This window comes from Diceros bicornis, chromosome 10, assembly GCF_020826845.1.
Source record: "Diceros bicornis minor isolate mBicDic1 chromosome 10, mDicBic1.mat.cur, whole genome shotgun sequence".
NCBI lineage: Eukaryota > Metazoa > Chordata > Mammalia > Perissodactyla > Rhinocerotidae > Diceros > Diceros bicornis.
The window spans coordinates 8,985,203-9,005,023 of record NC_080749.1 but is presented as its reverse complement, the minus strand read 5'-3'; the positions used below and the strand labels follow the sequence as shown (position 1 = coordinate 9,005,023).

The 19,821-nt window shown below is 35.6% G+C and overlaps 1 pseudogene; it reads left to right on the top strand.

Annotated features, from left to right (window-relative positions):
- The first annotated feature begins 2,972 nt into the window (after positions 1 to 2,972).
- On the top strand, positions 2,973 to 10,834 carry LOC131411051 (elongin-A-like; annotated as a pseudogene).
- The last annotated feature ends 8,987 nt before the right edge of the window (positions 10,835 to 19,821 follow it).

Here is a 19,821-nt window from a genome sequence, read left to right as displayed (position 1 = left end):
AGACTGAAAGCTATTGCTTTAACATCAAGAACAAGGCAAAGATGTCCACTTTCATCACTTCTAATCAGCATAACACTAAAAGTCCTAACCAGAGCAATTAGGCAAGAAAAAGTAATAAAAGTCATCCAAATTGGAAAAGGACGAGTAAAATTATCTCTGTAGATAACAAGTTCTTATATGTAGAGAATCCTAAAAATTCCACTAAAAGAGAAAAAAACTATTAGAGCTAATAAATTCGGCAAAACTGCAGGATACAAAATCAATGCATATAATCAGTTGTTTCTGTATATTAAAAATAAGCAAACTGAAAAGGAAATTATGAAAATAGTTAGATTCACAATAGTATCAAAAAGAATAAAATAGTAATAAACTTAAGAAAGGAGGTAAAAACTTATATATGGAAAACTACAAAAGGTTACCAAAAGAAATTAAAGAAGATACAAATAAATAGAAAGATATTCTTTGTTCGTAGATTGAAAGTCTTTATATTACTAAGATGTCTAAACTACCCAAAGGGATCTACAAATTTAATCCAATCCATATTAATATCCCAACAGCATTTTCTGCAGAAATAGAAAAATTTGTTCTAAAATTCATGTGCAATATCAAGGGTACACAAATAGCCAAAACAAAATATTGAAAAAACAAAAATACTGAAAATATGGAAGCTTGTCATATATGGTCGAACAATTTTCAATAATGGCGCCAAAACCATTCAAAGGGGAAAGAATGGTCTTTTCAACAAAGGGTGCTGGGAAACTGGCTATCACACACAAAAGAATGAAGTTGGACTCTTATCTTACACCATCTGCAAAAATTAACTCCAAATGGATCAAAGACCAAAACATAAGAGCTAAAACTATAAAACACTTAAAAGAAAACATAGGGCAAAAGATTCACATTTCATTTGGCTAGTATTTCTTGGATATGACACCAAAAGCTCAGGCAAAAAATATAAAAGAGATAAATTGGATTACATCAAAATTAAAAAACTTTTGCGCATCATAAGACACTGTTAACAAAGTAAAAACGAAACCATAAGATGGGAAAAAATATTTGTAAATCATATATCTGATAAGGGGTTAATGTCCAGAATATATAAAGAACTTCTATAACTCAATAGTAAACAACAAACAACTCAATTAAGAAATAGGCAAAGGACTTGAACACATATTTCTCCAAAGAAGATATACAAATGGCCAATGAACACATGAAAAGTTGTTCAACATCACCAATCATTAGGGAATACAAATGAAAACAATTAGAAGACACTATTTCATACCCATTATGATGACTATTATCTAAAACAGAAACAAAACAAAAGTAAGTGTTGGGAAGGATGTGTACAAATTGGAACCCTTGTGCATTGCTAGTAGGAATGTAAAATAGTGCAGCTGCTATGGGAAACACTATGATGGTTCTTCAAAAAATTAATAAAAGAATTACCATATGATCCAGCAATTTCAATTGCAGGCCTCTACCAAAAGAACTGAAAGCAGGGACTCAAATAGATATCTGTACACCCATGCTCATAGCAGCATTATTCATAACGGCCAAAAGTTGGAAGCAACCCAATTGTCCACCAATGGGTAAGTGGTTAAACAAAATGTGGTAAATACATATAATGGAACACATTCAGTCTTAAAAAGGAAGGAAGTTCTGACACGTGCTACAACATGGATGAATCTGGAAGACATGCTAACGAAATAAGCCAGTCACAAAAGGACATTGACTGTATGATTCCACTTATATGACATACCTGGAGTAGCCAAATTCATAGAGAAAGTAGAATGGTAGTTGCCAGGGGCTGAGAGGAGGAAGAAATGGGGAGTTACTGTTCAATGCAAACTGAGTTTCAGTTTGAGAAGATGAAAAGTCTTTTGGAGATGGATGGTAGTGATGACAATACAACAAAGTGAATGTACTTAATGCTACTGAATTATACACTTAAAAGTATTTAAAATGTTGAATTTTATATAATGTATATTTTAGCACGATTGAAACATAAAGGCCAGCAAGATCCCACCTCAAAGTCTTTGCCCTGCCTGTTTCCTTGGCATGGAGCACTATTGTCCCAATGTATCTATATAATTAATTATCTTAGCTGTCCCAGTCTTCACTCAAATGTCATTTTTCAATGAGTCTAACCCTGAGCATCCCATTTAAAATTACAGCACCCTACCCAGAAACTCCCAAACTCCTTGAACACAATCTATTTTTTAATAATACTTATCACATTATACCTAAATAATTTGTGTGTGTGTGTGTGTGTGTGTGAGGAAGATCAGCCCTGAGCTAACATCCATGCCAATGCTCCTCTTTTTGCTGAGGAAGACTGGCCCTGAGCTAACATCTATTGCCTCCTCCTTTTTTTTTTTCCCTTTTTCTCCCCAAAGCCCCAGTAGATAGTTGTATGTCATAGTTGCACATCCTGCTGTATGTGGGACGCCACCTCAGCATGGCTGGAGAAGCGGTGCATCAGTGCGCGCCCAGATCCAGATCCGAACCCCGGGCCGCCAGTAGTGAAGCACATGTACTTAACCGCTAAGCCACAGGGCCGGATCCTATACTTAACTAATTTTTGTTTATTTATTATGTCTACCATTTTTGTCTGTTTCCCCACTGGAAGGTAAGTTTCATGAGAGCAGGGATTTTTATCTGCTTGCTTATACATGTATCTCCAGCACTCATGACAGTGACTAGCTCATAGTAGATGCTTCATAAATCTTAATCCTGAAAGTTGAAAAGAGATTGCTGTATAATCAACTATACATGTGATGTCATGCCTGGGCCTGTGGGTACTGAGAGATACCAAATCTAGTTATAAAGTACTGTGAAGGTTTTACTTTCCATTATCACTGAGTCTTTATCATAAACGTCCTCCAAGATCTCAGCTGATATCGTTGGGAATTAGGCAGACAATATCCATCCAAGCTTGGAAATAGTATAGCCAAAAAACAATATCCTACGGAATGTCCAGTCAAGGAACTCCTGGAGATGATCACAACAAAAGCAAACTGAGGCCTGCCAAGAGGAAAGAGATCGGTCCCCAGAGCCAGACGGATGGTCAGGGTGTGAACAATAACTAGATTTCATTTATGACTATCTCTGGGATGTACCCAGAGATATATGGTTTTGTGAAATCCAGTAGAAAACTGGTTTTCAGCAATTAAGACGGATGGGATCCCAAAGCCACTGTTTTTTGTAACATTACCAGAAATATTACTTAACAATCTGGTGAAGGACAGAAAAGTCCACTAAATCTGATAAGGATGCTACTCTAAGATGGGTGTTAATATATTTTAATTTTTATAAATGGGAAACTTTAAACCCAGAAATGTTCTATAACTTCCTTAATTATGTTGAACTCCCATCTATCTGATTTCAATATAAAACCCGCCCAAGAGCAAAGAAATTGTGGTTTTCTTTTTTCATTTTTAAAGAAATCATAAAATTTAGTTCTAGAATATAATTTTACTTTCAAGGTAGCTAAGAATTAAAGAGAAAATTATGGCAATACTCAAAACTTTCCGGATAAATCAGTTTATACACTGTTCTAATGTAAATGAAAATGTTTTAACAAAACAGTCAAGAAACGACAAAAAATGTAAAAAATATGTAAAAGATATAAAAAAGGACATAAAAAACAAGGCAACATCATTCATGAGTTATGTCTTTCAAAATATATAATATTTTAATGAACATCTTGTGAATATAGTCAAGTAATTTTTCTAAAGCATTTTTTCCTTTAGATTGCAATAAAATGTTGGTGATAACATCACCGAATATCTATTTCAGTTGCAGAACACAATGCATCTGGGTACAACTTAATGGTTTACATATTAATTTTCTCATCTCACTCTGATGAGCAGAAAAACGCTTTAACATAAATGCAGTTAACTTTGTCATTTTATATCCACTCAACATAGTTCCTCAAATTTATTATTGGTATCATCAAATTATTCTTAGCAATTTCAAAGCATCTGGGGAAGAAAAATGTATCAAGTTGAAGAGGAAGTAAAACTTTCCTCAACATAATTAATGTCCATTTTTATTTTTATTGTCTGATCAATTATTTTAAAAGGGTACAAGGTAATGCAATAAAATTTTGATTGATACAAACAGCCAATATCTTAGCACTTCAGGAGGTAAAACAAATTTCAATAAAAACAATTATAATAAATTCTACCAGAAAGGAAAAAAGAAGTAGTTCAACTGAAATTTCTCACTGGGCTTAAAAACGTATGAAATTAAGGATAAAGGAAAAAGCGTTACAAACTATGGCTATAGGATGCCCAAAAATGTGGTTGATTTACTCCATTTCCGGACAAATTTTCAAGCTGATTACTTTGCTTTATGTTACACAAAACAATTATTTTATGTGAAGGCTTCGAGTGATCATCTAAATGGTTATACATAAATGTGCCTCTTCTGGCTAAAGACTCACCCTAGGCGCTAGGCTCCTGTATGAAAACCCTAGCAGAACAGTCGCTTAATCCTAATTCAATTGCTTGTTTACAGCTCTGCTCCTGTAAACAAGACTGCTATTTTCATCTGAGATCCTGGGCCTTCCTAGATATAATCATTTGAAAAATCCTGAGTTACATGTTAAACAGTTATATGTGTGGAATCCACATATAATTGTTTGTATGTGTATATAAATACTTTAAGCAAATATCCCTTACAGTCAACCAACTAATTCAAATCATAAAAGGCTTCCTATTTTCAAAATTAAAAAAACTGTCATTAATTACAAAACATGAGAAACAAATATTTCCTGAATACTTCACTCTAGACCCTTTGCTAGGCCCTGGAGATATAAACACCATCTCTGATGGCAAGGTGCAATAACCAGAAGGGTCAGGCAAAGTTTCCCACAGGAGGCAGTCTTGCATATTAAAGGAACATTAGGAGTTAAGTAATTGGGGCAAAGGGCAGGGCCAGAGGGCAGTGGATATGATTCTTAGCAAAGCCATCACAAAAAGAAATTATACAGTATACACAGAAAACTAATAAAGCAGTTTGGAGTTGCTGACCAATAAAATGTAAGGCAAAAGAAAGCTAAGACAGCAGAGGTAGGAAGAAGACAGAGAATCAGAGCTGTAAAGGGAGCTTGAATTATAGCCTGTGGGTGATGCAGAGCCATTGAAAGATTTTAACCAGGGAAGTTACATCATTGGACATAAAGAATTAATTTTGTTAGGCGAAGCAAAACAACTAATGACCCCAGCTTCCTAAAATAATCATTAGGAAATATTAGGGACATGCTTTATGTTGTAATTTCTTAATTCTTACGATTTTTCTTTTTCTTGGATCGGTTGCTCTGATTATGTGAATAGAATTGATAGCTCTCAACCAAAATGTCATAGAATCAGGAAATGCTCTATAGAGTAGGTAAAATCTCAACTGTACCTTAAAATCTTTATAGGATAAACAGGTTCAAATGAAGACTACAATGCATTTTAACTGAGTATCTATTCATTTAACTATTCATCCATCCAAACTTCTGATACTGGCTCAACACAAGGTTGACATAAGGGAAGCCATATTGTAGAAAAGAAACAATACTGTAACTTAGAATGACCTCTGACTAACTCAGACGTGCTCTGTGGAATTTATGGTTCCTCCCAGCTGCAATAAGTCGATAACTTTGTTACTTTGAGTTCCTTAGGAATGTGATAACCCCTGGGCAGAGAGTCTGTGCTGATAGCCATCTGCAAGGACAACTAAAAGATCAGGTTACAGGGTGTTGCTCTGGTCTCTGATGCATATCCAGTAAAACAAAAGACTATCAAGAACCAAGAACAGATAGATGTCTCCACCCTGAGACTAGATGTCTGCCTCCCCCTGGAAATCAGATGGATGCCCCCACCCTGAGACCAGATGCTTCCCCAACCCAGAGACCAGTCCCCTATATAACTGGCCTATAGTCTTTGTTCTGTAAGATGGGATTTTTTTGGACATTAGTCTGCCGTCTTCCCTCTTCCTAGCAAGCTATGATAAAAAGTTCTTTTTCTCCTACCACCTTGCCTCTTGACTATTGGCATGTCTTGCGGCGGGCAGAAGACCCTCCCCTGCCTTGTGTGGTAACACTTCTATTCCATCCATCCATCCATTCATCCATCAGTGCACCTATCATCTATCTATTGCTGAATTCATTTAAAATATCAAGCTCTTCTTCATCTCCATGCCCTGCACATACTTTCCCTTCCCATTGTGCCTAACAGGATCCTCCTTTTCAGATGTAACGAGTCATTCCAGCCTCATCTAGTACATTTCTTTCTCCAGACCTGGAATTGGCCATTTTTCTAAGAGGTCTTTGTTCCGTTAGTTAGAATATTATATTATCTAAGTGCAAGGGATGCTCATTGTTACTGACTTGGTCATTACTTTTACGAATTGTCAGTGGACAGAGCTAATAAATATATATTATTTTTTAAAGGGAAAATACATCATGAGACCATAGTGACATTTTAACATGTTAATGTTGAATAAAATATGTTAAATATACATGTAGCATGACTCTATTTATATAAAACTCAAGAACATGCAAAACTCAATAGTTTCACTTGTGGATGCATCATAAGGTGGTATGCCTGTAAAACAAAGCAAATAAATGATTTTCATTTCAGTTAGGATATAACTACCTCCAGGGGAGGAGAAGTGTGATCCAGAAGGCGTATTCAGAGGCCCTGGAGTGCTGCCAACGCTCTTTCCCTTGATAGAAAGTGTCTATTAACTTGAGAGTAGTTTGCTAGGTTATATGTATGTTCATACAATTTTCTGTATGTGCTAAAGTTCACAGTATAAAGTTAATTTTAAAAGTTGCTGTGGCCTGCTCTTCTCAACTTTTCTTAAACATCACTGATTTTACTCTTCCCAATTTTCTTTTCCCAACTATTTCAGTGCTAGTTTTGAATATTCCATGCTTTAAAAATTCCATGCACAGCATGTGGAGCTTGCTGGAGGAATGACACCAAAGACTTCTAATAAATGAATATGCTTTAGCTTGTTAGATTAGCTTTACAAGGACTCTTTTTTTTTCCTGCCTGGCACTCTTGGTCCACACATAGGTAATAAACAACCCCATTGTCTCTCATGAGCTGAATTACAAAAGTCCACCATCCCTGTCTCTAGATATTTAATACGTGTTCAATTTATTTTAAACCAAAAATACTTGCTGAGCACTGTGTTGGTGCCCAGAACTGTGCCACCTACTTAATAAGCAGCCGCCCCCATCCCCGGCCTAGACTATGTTCATGAAATATATTGCTGGAAAATTGGATTATTGGGAATCATTTTTGCACTCAAAGTCTATGGCCAGCTAAAAGGCAAATGCTATTTTTATTTATTCAGATTTGAAATTATAAGAAATGAATCTGCTTCTGACATATGCCTTATTTATAATAGGTGCAAGGCCCTGTAAAGTAAAGGTAAATATTATTTTTTTATCCACATCAAATAGACTCCGAGAAGCAGATTATTTGTTTTTGTTTTGTTGTTGTTTGGAACTAACTGATAAGTGGTGGAGCTGGGATTTGAACCCTGGACATAGTTCTTTTACTTTAAATCCTATTCATTCCAAGATTTCATTCCAGCTTCCTCTATCTGCCATACCTGGTGCATCAACTCTACTAATTGCCACAAACATGACCCAATCCTATTTGCAAGTCAGGTTTTTGCCTGTATCTATTTGGTGTCTCACAACTTTCTGAATCCCAGCTCGTTGATGGTAGACCAGAAGACTGGGCACATTGGGCTCCCATATAACTGGATACAACCAAACATACTGACTGAATTTGAAAATATCACTTATTTAGAAAAATTGGCAGCTTTGTTAGGGGATTCTCTTGCCGTTAAAAATGGGATAAAAGCTAAATTCAACATTTTTTGAGGCAATATAGAATAGTAGAAAGAATCTTGTTTGAAAGTTGGGAGATATGAATTTGTAAACACTTTCTGGTGCTTATGTGAGGTAGTAAACAGGCCGGCTAAACTTTGGCAGCTTCCCATTGTTTTACAGGTCCAAATTCCTTTGCATTCCGGCTCTAGCCTAGCTTTCCAGAATCCTGCCTGGTTAACAACTTCAATGTTCTCCTCCTCCCCTCCAGAACACTTATTCCTACTGCCCACCACACAAACACACACACCACACACACACACACACATCCTGATCATTCTGTATTTTGTATCCAGCACGCCATGGACCTTTCAGCCTCAGTGCCAACATATCATTTCTTCCTGAGTCATCAAGACAGTGTCCTGCTGTTTTTGTCAAGGTTACCCACACATGAAATAAACTGACTTAAACTTAACTCAGATAGAAATAGGAGCATATTATGCTTATCCTTATGCTCTCAAAGGAACAAAACACAACTAGGTCTCTTGAGAATATAAGCTGAAGATGTCAGCTACTGAGGTGGTGCTAGAGTAGGAAAACCTAAACTGCAATTTTCTGGAGGCTTTGTGTGGACAAGTCTGTGAGTTAAAATCTTCAGGGCTGGCCACACTTTTACTTCCTAGAGTTCTACAAGGTTCTCACAGTGAATATCAGAGAAAAATCCCCTCATGCTTCTGGAAGGAGAAAGGAAAAGTGGCCATTTTGAAATATGCTGGAGCAGTCTGTTCTTCTTAACAAGGTCTGCCCTCAATGAAAACTGTTTTACCAGTGCCTAATCTATTGGGTTTTTTTCAGAGCCTAACTGACCTGGGGGAAGGGAAATACCCTAGTCTAGCCCACTCTAGCCTTTCACATAGGGAAAAAGAAATACTCCAGCTCCCTCCAGTCATCCTGTCCCACCAAAGTGGGAGCAGGAGGGACTGAGAGGCACTTGTGGAGTTCACAGCTGAGGGGCACAGGCTCACTAAAAGACTGAGACCGAATCACAGGACTATAGAACACTTCCCCTCTCCCCAAACCTTACCACCATGTCACTAAAGGCCTATTTACCAGAGTTCCTTTGACTCAGTACATCATGTCAAGCTTTCAACAAAAGGTTAGAAGGCACATTGAAATAAAAATACACAATTTAAAGAGACAGAGCAAGCATCAGAACAGACTCAGATATGGCACGGATGCTGAAATTATCAGACCAGGGATTTTGAAAAGCTATGATCAACATGCTGAGAGCACATTGCTAATGTAAAAAGTAGACAACATCCAAGAACATGTGGATAATGTAAGAGAAATGGACATTCTAAGAAAGAACCAAAAATTGATGCTAGAGTTCAAAAACACTGCAACAGAAATGAAGAGTTTATACTGCTTGGTGCTCACGGAGCTTCCTGGACCTTTGGTTTGCTTTCTGACATTGAATTGGGAAAATACTTGGTCACTCTTGCTCAGATATTTCTTCTGTTTCTTTCTTTTCTTCTTCTTCTGGTATTCCTATTACATGCTCCTATCATGTGCGTCCCCAGGTACGAAGCCCAGATGGGGCCAGAGGAGAGAGGAGGAAAAGAGGTGCCACAGGGTTTCACCAGCTTATTCTTACTCTTCGTCTTCAGACCAGGAATCTTCTGGTTAAGGCCACATTCAGACACTTCCATTATCTACCAGTTCTCAACAGATGTTCGTCGACCATTACAGATTCCCTGGTGGAGGACCAGGAGCCCATCATTCCCCATCAGAAGCCTGGCCCCACTAATGCCTCTCAGGACAGAGTGGTGCTCAGTCAAAAAACATACCTGAGTGAACCCCAGAGGAAAGTGGTTGTGAGCCAAAGCAAGGAGCACAAGTCTTCCTACAAAGAATAGCTCCCGTGGGCCGGCTGGTGGCATAGTGGTTAAGTTCGCCTGCTCTTTTGGTGGCCCAGGTTTCACAGGTTTGGACCCTGGGCCCAGACATACGCACCATGCATCAAGCCATGCTGTGGCGGCGTCCCACATACAAAATAGAGGAAGATGGGCAAAGATGTTAGCTTAGGGAGAATCTTCCTCACCAAAAACAAAACAAAACTCCCATGGATGCCAAGGGCGGTGAGAGGTCCTCTGCTTTGATGAGCAAGCAATCACACAAGGCCGTCCCCGAATACAAAAACTGAAGCCACTCTCTGGGGATAGACTAAGGGAGAAACCAACCTCTGTGGGTGTCAAGAAAGAGAAGGAAAGAGAGGGCAGCAGCATCAAGAAATTTTTCCCTCCTTGGAGGTAGCTTCAGACAACCACCTCAAAAAGCCCAAGTACAAAGTCTCATAGAAAACCAAACCAAACAAGCAAAGTCCAGAGAATATAGACATGGGAAAGGGGGCAGGGGACTTGTCCAGGCTTAAAGAGAAGATTTCTAACCACCTTAAAGCTCGACAAGGGAAACTAAAAACTTCAAATTTGGATAGAAAGTCATTGGGCTCTCTCCCTGCAGTGGAGGAGGCAGACATGGATGATAAATTCAAGCAGCCCACCACGGCTTTTGAGTCACACCTTAGCCATGACCAGCGCCAGAAGAAAAATAAAGATTGTCAAAACTTTAGTCACTGGACTTGGAGAAAAAGGACTTACAAAAAAATTCTAAAAGCACTAGTAAAAAAATATGGACTCCATTCAGAAATACCTGAAGTGAAGGACAACAAGTCAGAGAAGTTATAGCCAACTGGAGCCAATTCTGCCAAGCTGGAAAAGTTCCCCATGATGCATCACCAGTATCGCCAGACTCCCCATTACCAAGGTTACAGGCCAATTATCATACATTATCTGCCCTCTTCTAACCAAAGGGAAAAGCACTCTCTTCACCCCAGGAAGAAGGAGAAGTGGACTTACTGGATGCAGAATGAATTCTATGATGCAGGTGTATTTGGGCTACATGTGTGTCTATCTCCCAAAAATGAATAAAAGCTGAAAATACAAATAAAGTTGAATTAAATAAAGAAAGAAAGCTATGCTCCTTGTATATCTGAGTTAGTGGAATGAGATTCATACCAGTTACAAATAGTTGCCAGTGACTTTCTTGTGTCTTTCCCCGAGAGCCACATACTCAACATTTATGGAGTCCCTGTTTTTAATGAGCATGGTATTAGCAACTACAAAATGAAATGCCACGTTTTCTTTAAACCTGGAAATCTACTCAGGAAGACAATTTACATGCTAAAGAAAAACCTAGACATGGGATTCTTTAGTCATAACTTTTCAAGCATATTTTGGAAAAAGAGATTTTTGGGTCCAAACTTATACTCTTAATTAACAACTTTCTTTAATATCATTGCTTTAAATGGCATTTCCCACACATCACTTGTAGATTCATCAGCACATAATACACAAAATAATCAGTAAGTGTTCTTAATTCTTTTAAGAGCATGCCCCTTGTGTTTTTTTCATTCAGAGAATTATAGATAAATTTTAGCTTAGTTGTAAAGAACAGAGGTTTTAAAATTTCTAAAGTTTCAAAACATTTGTTTAAGAAAAAGTCAAAGTACCTTGACTAAACCAGGCTAGAATAAAAACGTTAAGAATGTTCATGTTTATAGCTGACAACCCATGCATGTTTGTAAACAGACTGAAAATAATATATATTTTAATAAGCCTCAAACATAGTAGGCATGAAAAATGGCTATTGAATAAAAATATATATATTAATAAAAATGCATTAATATTAGGAAACTTGTCTGAGAATTGAAGTGTTGTAGAGGTTTAATAAATGGACTTTCCTCAGAATCAGTGTTGTGCAAATGCAAATAATTTTTCACTTGCAAATGGTAACATGTATATTGTCTTCTTCTAGCTTGATATTTGAATATAGAATCACAATAAAAAACTGGAGAGAACTTAAAAGAAATTACATGAAAAAGTAATATATGAAGAGTGTTTTAGAATAATGCGTGGCACATAAATGTTATATGTTCTAAATATTATTATTATTACTGATACTGATACTATTAATACTACTACATCTCAAATAAAATAAAAATGTGAAAATATCAATAATTTAAAGTTTAAAGTATCAAGATCTACTTGCAGTCTTTATTTGGATATAGCATGACTATCCAAAAGAAAATCTGCAAAAATATTCTAATAAGAGAGTATAGCATGGTCACAGTATTCAAGGTTATTTTACAAAATCCAATTGCTTTCCTATACACTAGTAATGAATATTTTGAATTAGAATTAAAAAAATACTATTTATAATACTACCAAAAATTGAAGTACATGGAGATAAATCTTTCTAAATATATATAGAATCTGCATGCCAAAAACTACAGAACACTGATGGAAGATCAAAGACTTAAAGAAATTGAAAGGGGCCGGCCCCATGGCTTAGCAGTCAACTGCACGCACTCTGCTACTGGCGGCCCGGGTTTGGATCCTGGGCGCACACTGACACACTGCTTCTCTCGCCATGCTGAGGTCGCGTCCCACATACAGCAACTAGAAGGATGTGCAACTATGACATACAACTGTCTACTGGGGATTTGGGGGAAAAAAACAAACAAGGAAGATTGGCAATAGATGTTAGCTCAGGGCCAGTCTTCCTCAGCAAAAAGGAGGATTAGCATGGATGGTAGCTCAGGGCTGATCTTCCTCACAAAAAAATAAAATAAAATAAAGGAGAATTGTTTAAAAAAAAATGGATGTTTAAAGAAATTGAAAGATTTTGTTCTCGTAGATGGGAAGACTCAATATTATTAAGATGTCAATTCTTCCCAACTTAATCTATAGATTCAGTGCAATCTCAATTATAATAATTGCTGTCAAAAATGAGGGGCAAGGGTAACCATCACTAATTGCTGGTGAATGTGCAAAATGATACAGCCACATTGGAAGAAACTTCGGCAGTTTCTTACAAAACTAAACATAGTTTTACCATATGAACCAGCAAGCACAGTCCTAGGTGTACACTCAAATAATTTGAAAACATATATCCACATAAAAACTTCATGCAAATTTTTATAACAGCATTATTTATAACAGCCAAAAACTGGAAGCAATTAAGATATTCAATAGTTGAATAGAGAACCAAACTGGTATATCTGTACAAGGTAATACTATTCAGTGACAAAAAGGAATACACCATTAAGTTATGCAAATATATGGATGAATTTTTCATGTATATTGCTAAATATCAATGTAAAAGTCTACAAAATGTATGATTCTATTTATATGACATTCTATAAATGCCAAAATTCCAAAGAGGGTTACACAGATTGGCATTTGACACACACTTGGCAATGGAGGTTTAAATAGGTGAAGCATAGAAATTTTTGAGATAGTGAAATTATTCTTTATGACATTGTCATGATGTATACATGACACTAGGTATTTTTCCAAATTTATAGAATTTTACAACACAAAGAGTGAAACTTAATGTATATAAGTTATGAACAATAATTTAGAAGTCTGAGAAATTCAAGGATGGACTAAAGACTGTGACAAATAAATCTAACTGTATTGCATTACAAATGTATGAAGCAACATCACTAGAAAGGTGATGGGTAAAGATGGTAACCTAAGTATCTTAGGAAAAGAGTGAAATACTAAATAATATTAAAGACAAAAGTAACTATACATAAACACTGCTCTGGTTGATACAGTTGTTTCCTACAGAGGTACAGGTTAACAATTCTAAGACCACTATACCTTTATACTGGAAATGAGATATTATGTAATGGACGGCAGATGGTGTGAGCCTGTTTTCATGCTGTTGGAGTAGAAAATTACAGCTAAGCCTGGGGAAATGGCTAAAATAATCCTTATGGTAATGGAATAGAGTTGGTAACATTAATATAAACTTATGTTTAGTTTAATATTGGAACAAATTGATACATATATAGAAATATTTATGTATAGATACATGTATACACACAGGTTATTCATTATATATACATATATGTTCTCACTCTGTCAGCTGAGAGCCCAGAAGAAGTGACACCTTAGTAGCAATGAGCATAACTAGTGTCCAGATCTTGGTTTCTAACACCATTCTCCAGAAAAAGGAACCAGTGCACTGTGGAGAATTAGCTAATTATAGGGCTGGAACAGGTAATATACAAGATGAGCCTGGAGCATCTTGTAACACCAGAGAGTAAGAAAGTGTTCAAACAAACACAATTATGGAAGTATTCTAAAGGGAGACAAGAGCCAACTGAAAGAGCTCTCAATGGAAAATTAAATTTGAGCAATTAAAAAAATAAGGTAGTCTTAGACTATCATTCACAGTGTAAAATAAATATTCTTGAATCCATGCTGATATAAATAAATGACTGAATAAATAAATAAATGAGGGAAAATAACAAATCTCCCATGCAGAAGAATTCATATAATTTATGTAGATACTCTATCCTCCAGGAGGTGAAGCATAACTCTCAACTCCAGAAGCGTAGGCTACACATAATGACTTCCTTCTAAAGAGTACAGTATGAAAACTGCAGATAGGAATAACTTTACAGTAGATAAATCTGACAAACATTACCTCAGCAAGATGATCAAGGTTAATATCGACTGTAATGAGTCATATTGATAGTATGCACTACTGATATGATGTGATGAAAATAGCACTTTATCTCTGTGGTTTTCCTCCCCCAAACCTAAACTTGAATGTGATCACAAAAAAAAGAAAAAAAAAAACACAGACAAATTCCAATAAAGGACTGTCTTACAAAATACCTGACCATTACTCCTTAAAACTATCAATGTCCTCAAGAAGAAGAGGCACCTAAGAAACTGTTACAGCTAATAGGAATCCAAGAAGATGTGATAAATAAATGATGTAATGTGGAATACTGAATGGGATCCTGGAACAGAAAAAGGACATTAGTTAAAAGCTAAGTCAAGCTAAATGAAGTATAGACTTTAGTTAATAATAACGAACTAATGTTAGTTTATTAATTGTGGCAAATGTAATAATGTAAGATGTTAATATTTGCAGAAACTGGATGTGGGTTACATGGGAACTTTTCACATCTTTTTAAAAAAATCTAAAACTATTATAAAACAACAAAACGTTTATTTCAAAAAAATTACTGGAAGTCTGAGTCATTACGTAAAAACAAATTAACCAATTGGTGCAAAAAGATAAAAGTAGGAAAGTAAGGAAAGAACAGAAGGAAAATGAATATATATGGAACATCCGTATGATATGGTACTCTGCGAGGCACCTTGCATATGCAATGTAAGTTACTCACTTCATGTCTTATAATAGCATATAAGCATATCTTGTATTCAATTTTTAAATGAATAGATAAGAGAGGTTAAGTGACCTGTCTAATATCAAAATTGTGACAAAGAGTAGTAAGAGTCTAAACCCAGTCTTGTTTATTTATTTACATTTTTTATTTAGTGTGTGTGCGTATATATATATATGTATATATAAACATAGCATAAAAGTTTCCATTTTAACCCATTTTAAGTGAACAATTCAGGAACATTAATTACAATCACACTGTTGTATAATGATAGCCACTAATTCCAAACTTTTTCATCATTCCAAACATAAACTCTGTATCCATTCCCCCCTCCCACCAGCCCCAGGTAAACTCTAATCTACTTTCTGTCTCTATGAATTTTGTTTATTCTACATATTTTATATCAGTAAAATCATACAATATTTACTCTTTTGTGTATGCCTTATTTCATTTGGCATAAAATTTTTAAGGTTTATCTATGTTGTAACATGTACCAGAATTTCATTAATTTATATAGCTGAATAATATTACATTGAATGTAGATTTTGTTTAACTTTATCAGTTTATGTATACTTGGTTTGTAAGGGTTTAAGGGTCAGCTTTTCCATTTCTGAAAAAAATGGCTGTCGGAACTTTGATAAGGATTATGTTAAATCTGTAGATTGCCATCTTAGGTAGTTTTGCTATCTAAACGGTATTAAGTCTTCCTACCCATGAACTACAGGATATCTTTAAATTAATTTTAGGTCTTTCCTAATTCGTTTCAGCAATGTTTTATAGTTTTTGGTGTACAAATATTTCATCTTGTAGGTAAATTTATTCCTAGATATTTTATTCTACTGTATGCTATTGTAAATGAAATTGCTTTTTAATTTCCTCTTCAGATTGTTCTTTGTAAGAGTGTAGAAACACAACTGATTATTGTGTGTTGATTTTGTAGCATTCCACTTTGCTAAATTTATTTAATAGCTCTAGTAGCTTTTTTTGTGGATTCTTTAGGGTTTGCTGTAGTATACAGGATCATGCCTTCTGTGAATACAGTTTTACTTCTTTTTTTCCAACTTGGTTGCTTTTATTTTGTCTGTTTTGTAACTGCCCTGGCTAGAACTTCCAGTACAATGTTGCATAGCAATGATGAAAACAGCCATCCTTGTCTTGTTCCTGATCTTAGCGGGGAAGATTGCAGTCTTTTACCAATGAATATAATATAAGTTGTGGGGTTTTCATTAATGTCTCTTATCATATTGTGGAAATTCACTTCTATTCCTAGTTTTCTAAGTGTTTTTATCATAAAAATTTCTGCATCAATTGAGATGATCATGTGGATTTTTTTTCATTAATTCTATTAATGTGGTGTATTACATTGATTGATTTTCTTTTCTTGAATTTGCTTCCTAGAATAAATTCCACCTGGTCATGATATATAATCTTGTCAATATGCTGTTGGGTTCAGTTTGTTATTTTATTTTTTTTTTTTGAGGATGTGTGTATCTATATTCATTAAGGATATTGGTCTGTTACATTCTTTTTTGCAGTGTCTTTTTCCAGCTTCTGAGTAATGCTGGGCTTATAAAATTAGTTAGGAAGTGTTCCTTCCTCTTCTATTTCTGGAAAAGTTTGAGAAGGATCGGTGTTAATTCGTCTTTAAATGTGTTTTAAAATATAGTGTATTAATAGAAAATTTTAGGTATAGTAAAGTCAAGATCCAGAGCAGGAGATGTTTGCCATTGAAAAGATAATTTGTTACTCGCAGTTTTCAAGAGAAGTCATGTCATGCCAAAGAGAGTGCTCATGGTGAAGCACCAGGCTCTTCCAGGAGGCAAAGGGAGAGGCAGGAACCATGAGCAAGAGAATTTATTATGGTTTCCTAAGGAAAGAAAGAGAAAGGTAGGATAAGCAGACTTAGGATTGGCTAGTTTGAGTCATTTCAGTGGGCTCTGGGACACAGGGTCTATTGCGAGGTATTTGGTACCTGGCCCTGGGGTGATTAGGGCAGGTGTATAGTGGCCCAGACTGTGAAAGCCTGATAAAGATGGTGGTGAGGGTGTGGGTCAGGTTGGTTGGTTTGTATTTGAAAAGTGTGCTTGCAAGTGAATTGCTTATTATCTGTTGGAATCTGCTAGCCAGTTGTTTGTTTTCTTATTGTTGAGGTTTTTGGTTTTTTGTGTGTGTGTGTGTGAGGAAGATAGCCCTGAGCTAACATCTGTTGCTAATCCTCCTCTTTTTGCTGAGGAAGATTGGCCCTGGGCTAACATCCATGTCCATCTTCCTCTACTTTATATGTGGGACACCACCACAGCATGGCTTGATAAGCGGTGCGCAAGTCTGTGCCCGGGATCTAAACCTGCGAACCCCGGGCCGCTGAAGCAGAAGGGGCGTACTTAACCACTACACCACTGGGCCGGCCCCTCTTATTGTTGAGTTTTAAGAGTTCTTTGTATATTTTTCATAACAGTACATTATCAAATACATCTTTTGCAAATATTTCCTCACAGTCTGTGTCTTGTCTTTTAATTCTGACAGTGTATTTCATAGAGCAGATTTTTAAAATTGTAATGAAGTCTAGCTTATCAATTACTTCTTTCATGGATTGTACCTTTGGTGTTGTGTCTACAAAGTAATTGCCATACCCAAGGTCATCTAGATTTTCTCCTGTACTATATTCTAGGAATGTTATAATTTTGGGTTTCATATCTAGGTTTATGATCCATTTTGAGTCAATTTTTGTGAGGAATGTAACGTCTGTGTCTATATAATATTTTTTTTTTGATACTAGATCATGTGTTGAAAAGACTGTCTTTGCTCCATTGTACTGCCTTTGCTCCTTTTCCCAAGATCAGTTGACTGTATTTTCATTTGGGCCTATTTTTGGATTCTGTTCTGTTTAATTTGTCTTTTTATCTATTCTTTCACCAATACCACACTGTCTTGATTACTGTGCCTTTATAGTAAGTCCTGAAGTTGGGTAGTGTTAGTACTCTTTGTTCTCCTTCACCACTGTGCTGGCTGCTATGTGTCTTGTGCTTCTCCATATATACTTTAGAATCAGTTTATTGATATCCACAAAATAACTTGCTAAGATTTTAATTGGGATTATTGCTGAACCTATAGATCAACTGAGAAGAACTGACATCTTGACAATATTGATTCTTCCTATTCATGAACATGGAATATCTCTCCATTTATTTAGTTCTTTTTGATTTATTTCATCAGGGTTTTGTAATTTTCCTCATATAAATCTTGTACATATTTTGTTAGACTTACACCTAAATATTTCATTTTGAGAGGTGCTAATGTAAATGGCATTGTGTTTTTAATTTAAAATTCCACTTGTTCATTGCTGGTATATAGAAAAGTGACTGACTTTTACATGTAAACCTTGTTTCTTGAAACATTGCTGTAATTGCTTACTAACTCTAAGAGCTTTTTTGTTAATTATTTTGATTATTCTACATAGGTAATCATGTCCTTACGAACACAGACAGTTTTACTTTTTGCTTCCCCATCTGTATACCTTTTCTTCCCCTCCCTTTCCTATCCTTGTCTGGTTTTGTCCTATCTTCTTGCATTAGCTAGGACTTCCAGTCCAACATTGCAAAGGAGTGATGATAGGGAACATTCTTGCCTTGTTCCTGAATTTAATGGGAGAACCTTTAGTTTCTCATCATCAGGTATGGTATTACCTGTAGTTTTTCTGTAGATGATCTTTATCATTTTGAGGAAGTTCCCCTCTAATCCTAGTTTACTGAGAGTTTTTATCATGAATATGTGTTGGATTTTGTCAAATGCTTTTTTCTGCATCTATTGATATGATTTTATGATTTTTCTTCTTTGAACTGTTGATATGATGAGTTATATTAATGATTTTCAAATATTTAACTAGCCTTGCAAACCTGGGATAAATCCCACTAGATTGTGGTGTATAATTCTTTTTATACATTGTTGGATTCAATTTGCTGACATTTTGTGTGTGACTTCTCATCTATGTTTATGAAAGATATTGGTCTGTAGTTTTCCTTTTCTGTAATGTTTTTGTCTGGTTTTGGTGTTAGGGTAATGCTGGCTTAATAGAATGAGTTAAGAAGTATTGGTATTCTCTCTGCATCTATCTTCCTGGAGAGGTTGTGAAGAATTGGTGTAATTTCTTCCTTAATTATATGATAGAATTCATCAGTGAACCCATCTGGATCTGATGTTTTCTGTTTTGGAAGGTTATTAATTATTGATCCAATTTCTTTGGTAGATATAGGCCTATTTAAACTATCTGTGTCCTCTTATGTGAATTTTGGTAGATTGTGTCTTTCGAAGAATTGGCTCATTTCATCTGGTTTATCAAATTTGTGGACATAGAATTGTTCATAATATTTCTTTATTATCATTATAATGTCCATAGGCCCTGTCGTGATGCCACTTCTTTCATTTCTGATATTAGTGATGTGTTTTCTCTCTTTTATTCTTAGCTTGGTTAGAGCCTTATCAATTTTATTGATCTTTTCAAATAACTAACTTTTGGTCTTATTGATCTTTCCTATTGATTTTCTATTTTATTGATGTCTGCTCTAATTTTAATTATTTCTTGTCTTTTGCTTACTCTGGATTTAATTTGCTCTTCTTCTAGCTGCCTAAGATGGAAGTTTAGATTATTGATTTTAGATCTTTCTTTTTTTCTAATATATTCATTCAGTGCTATACATTTCCCTGGAAGCACTGC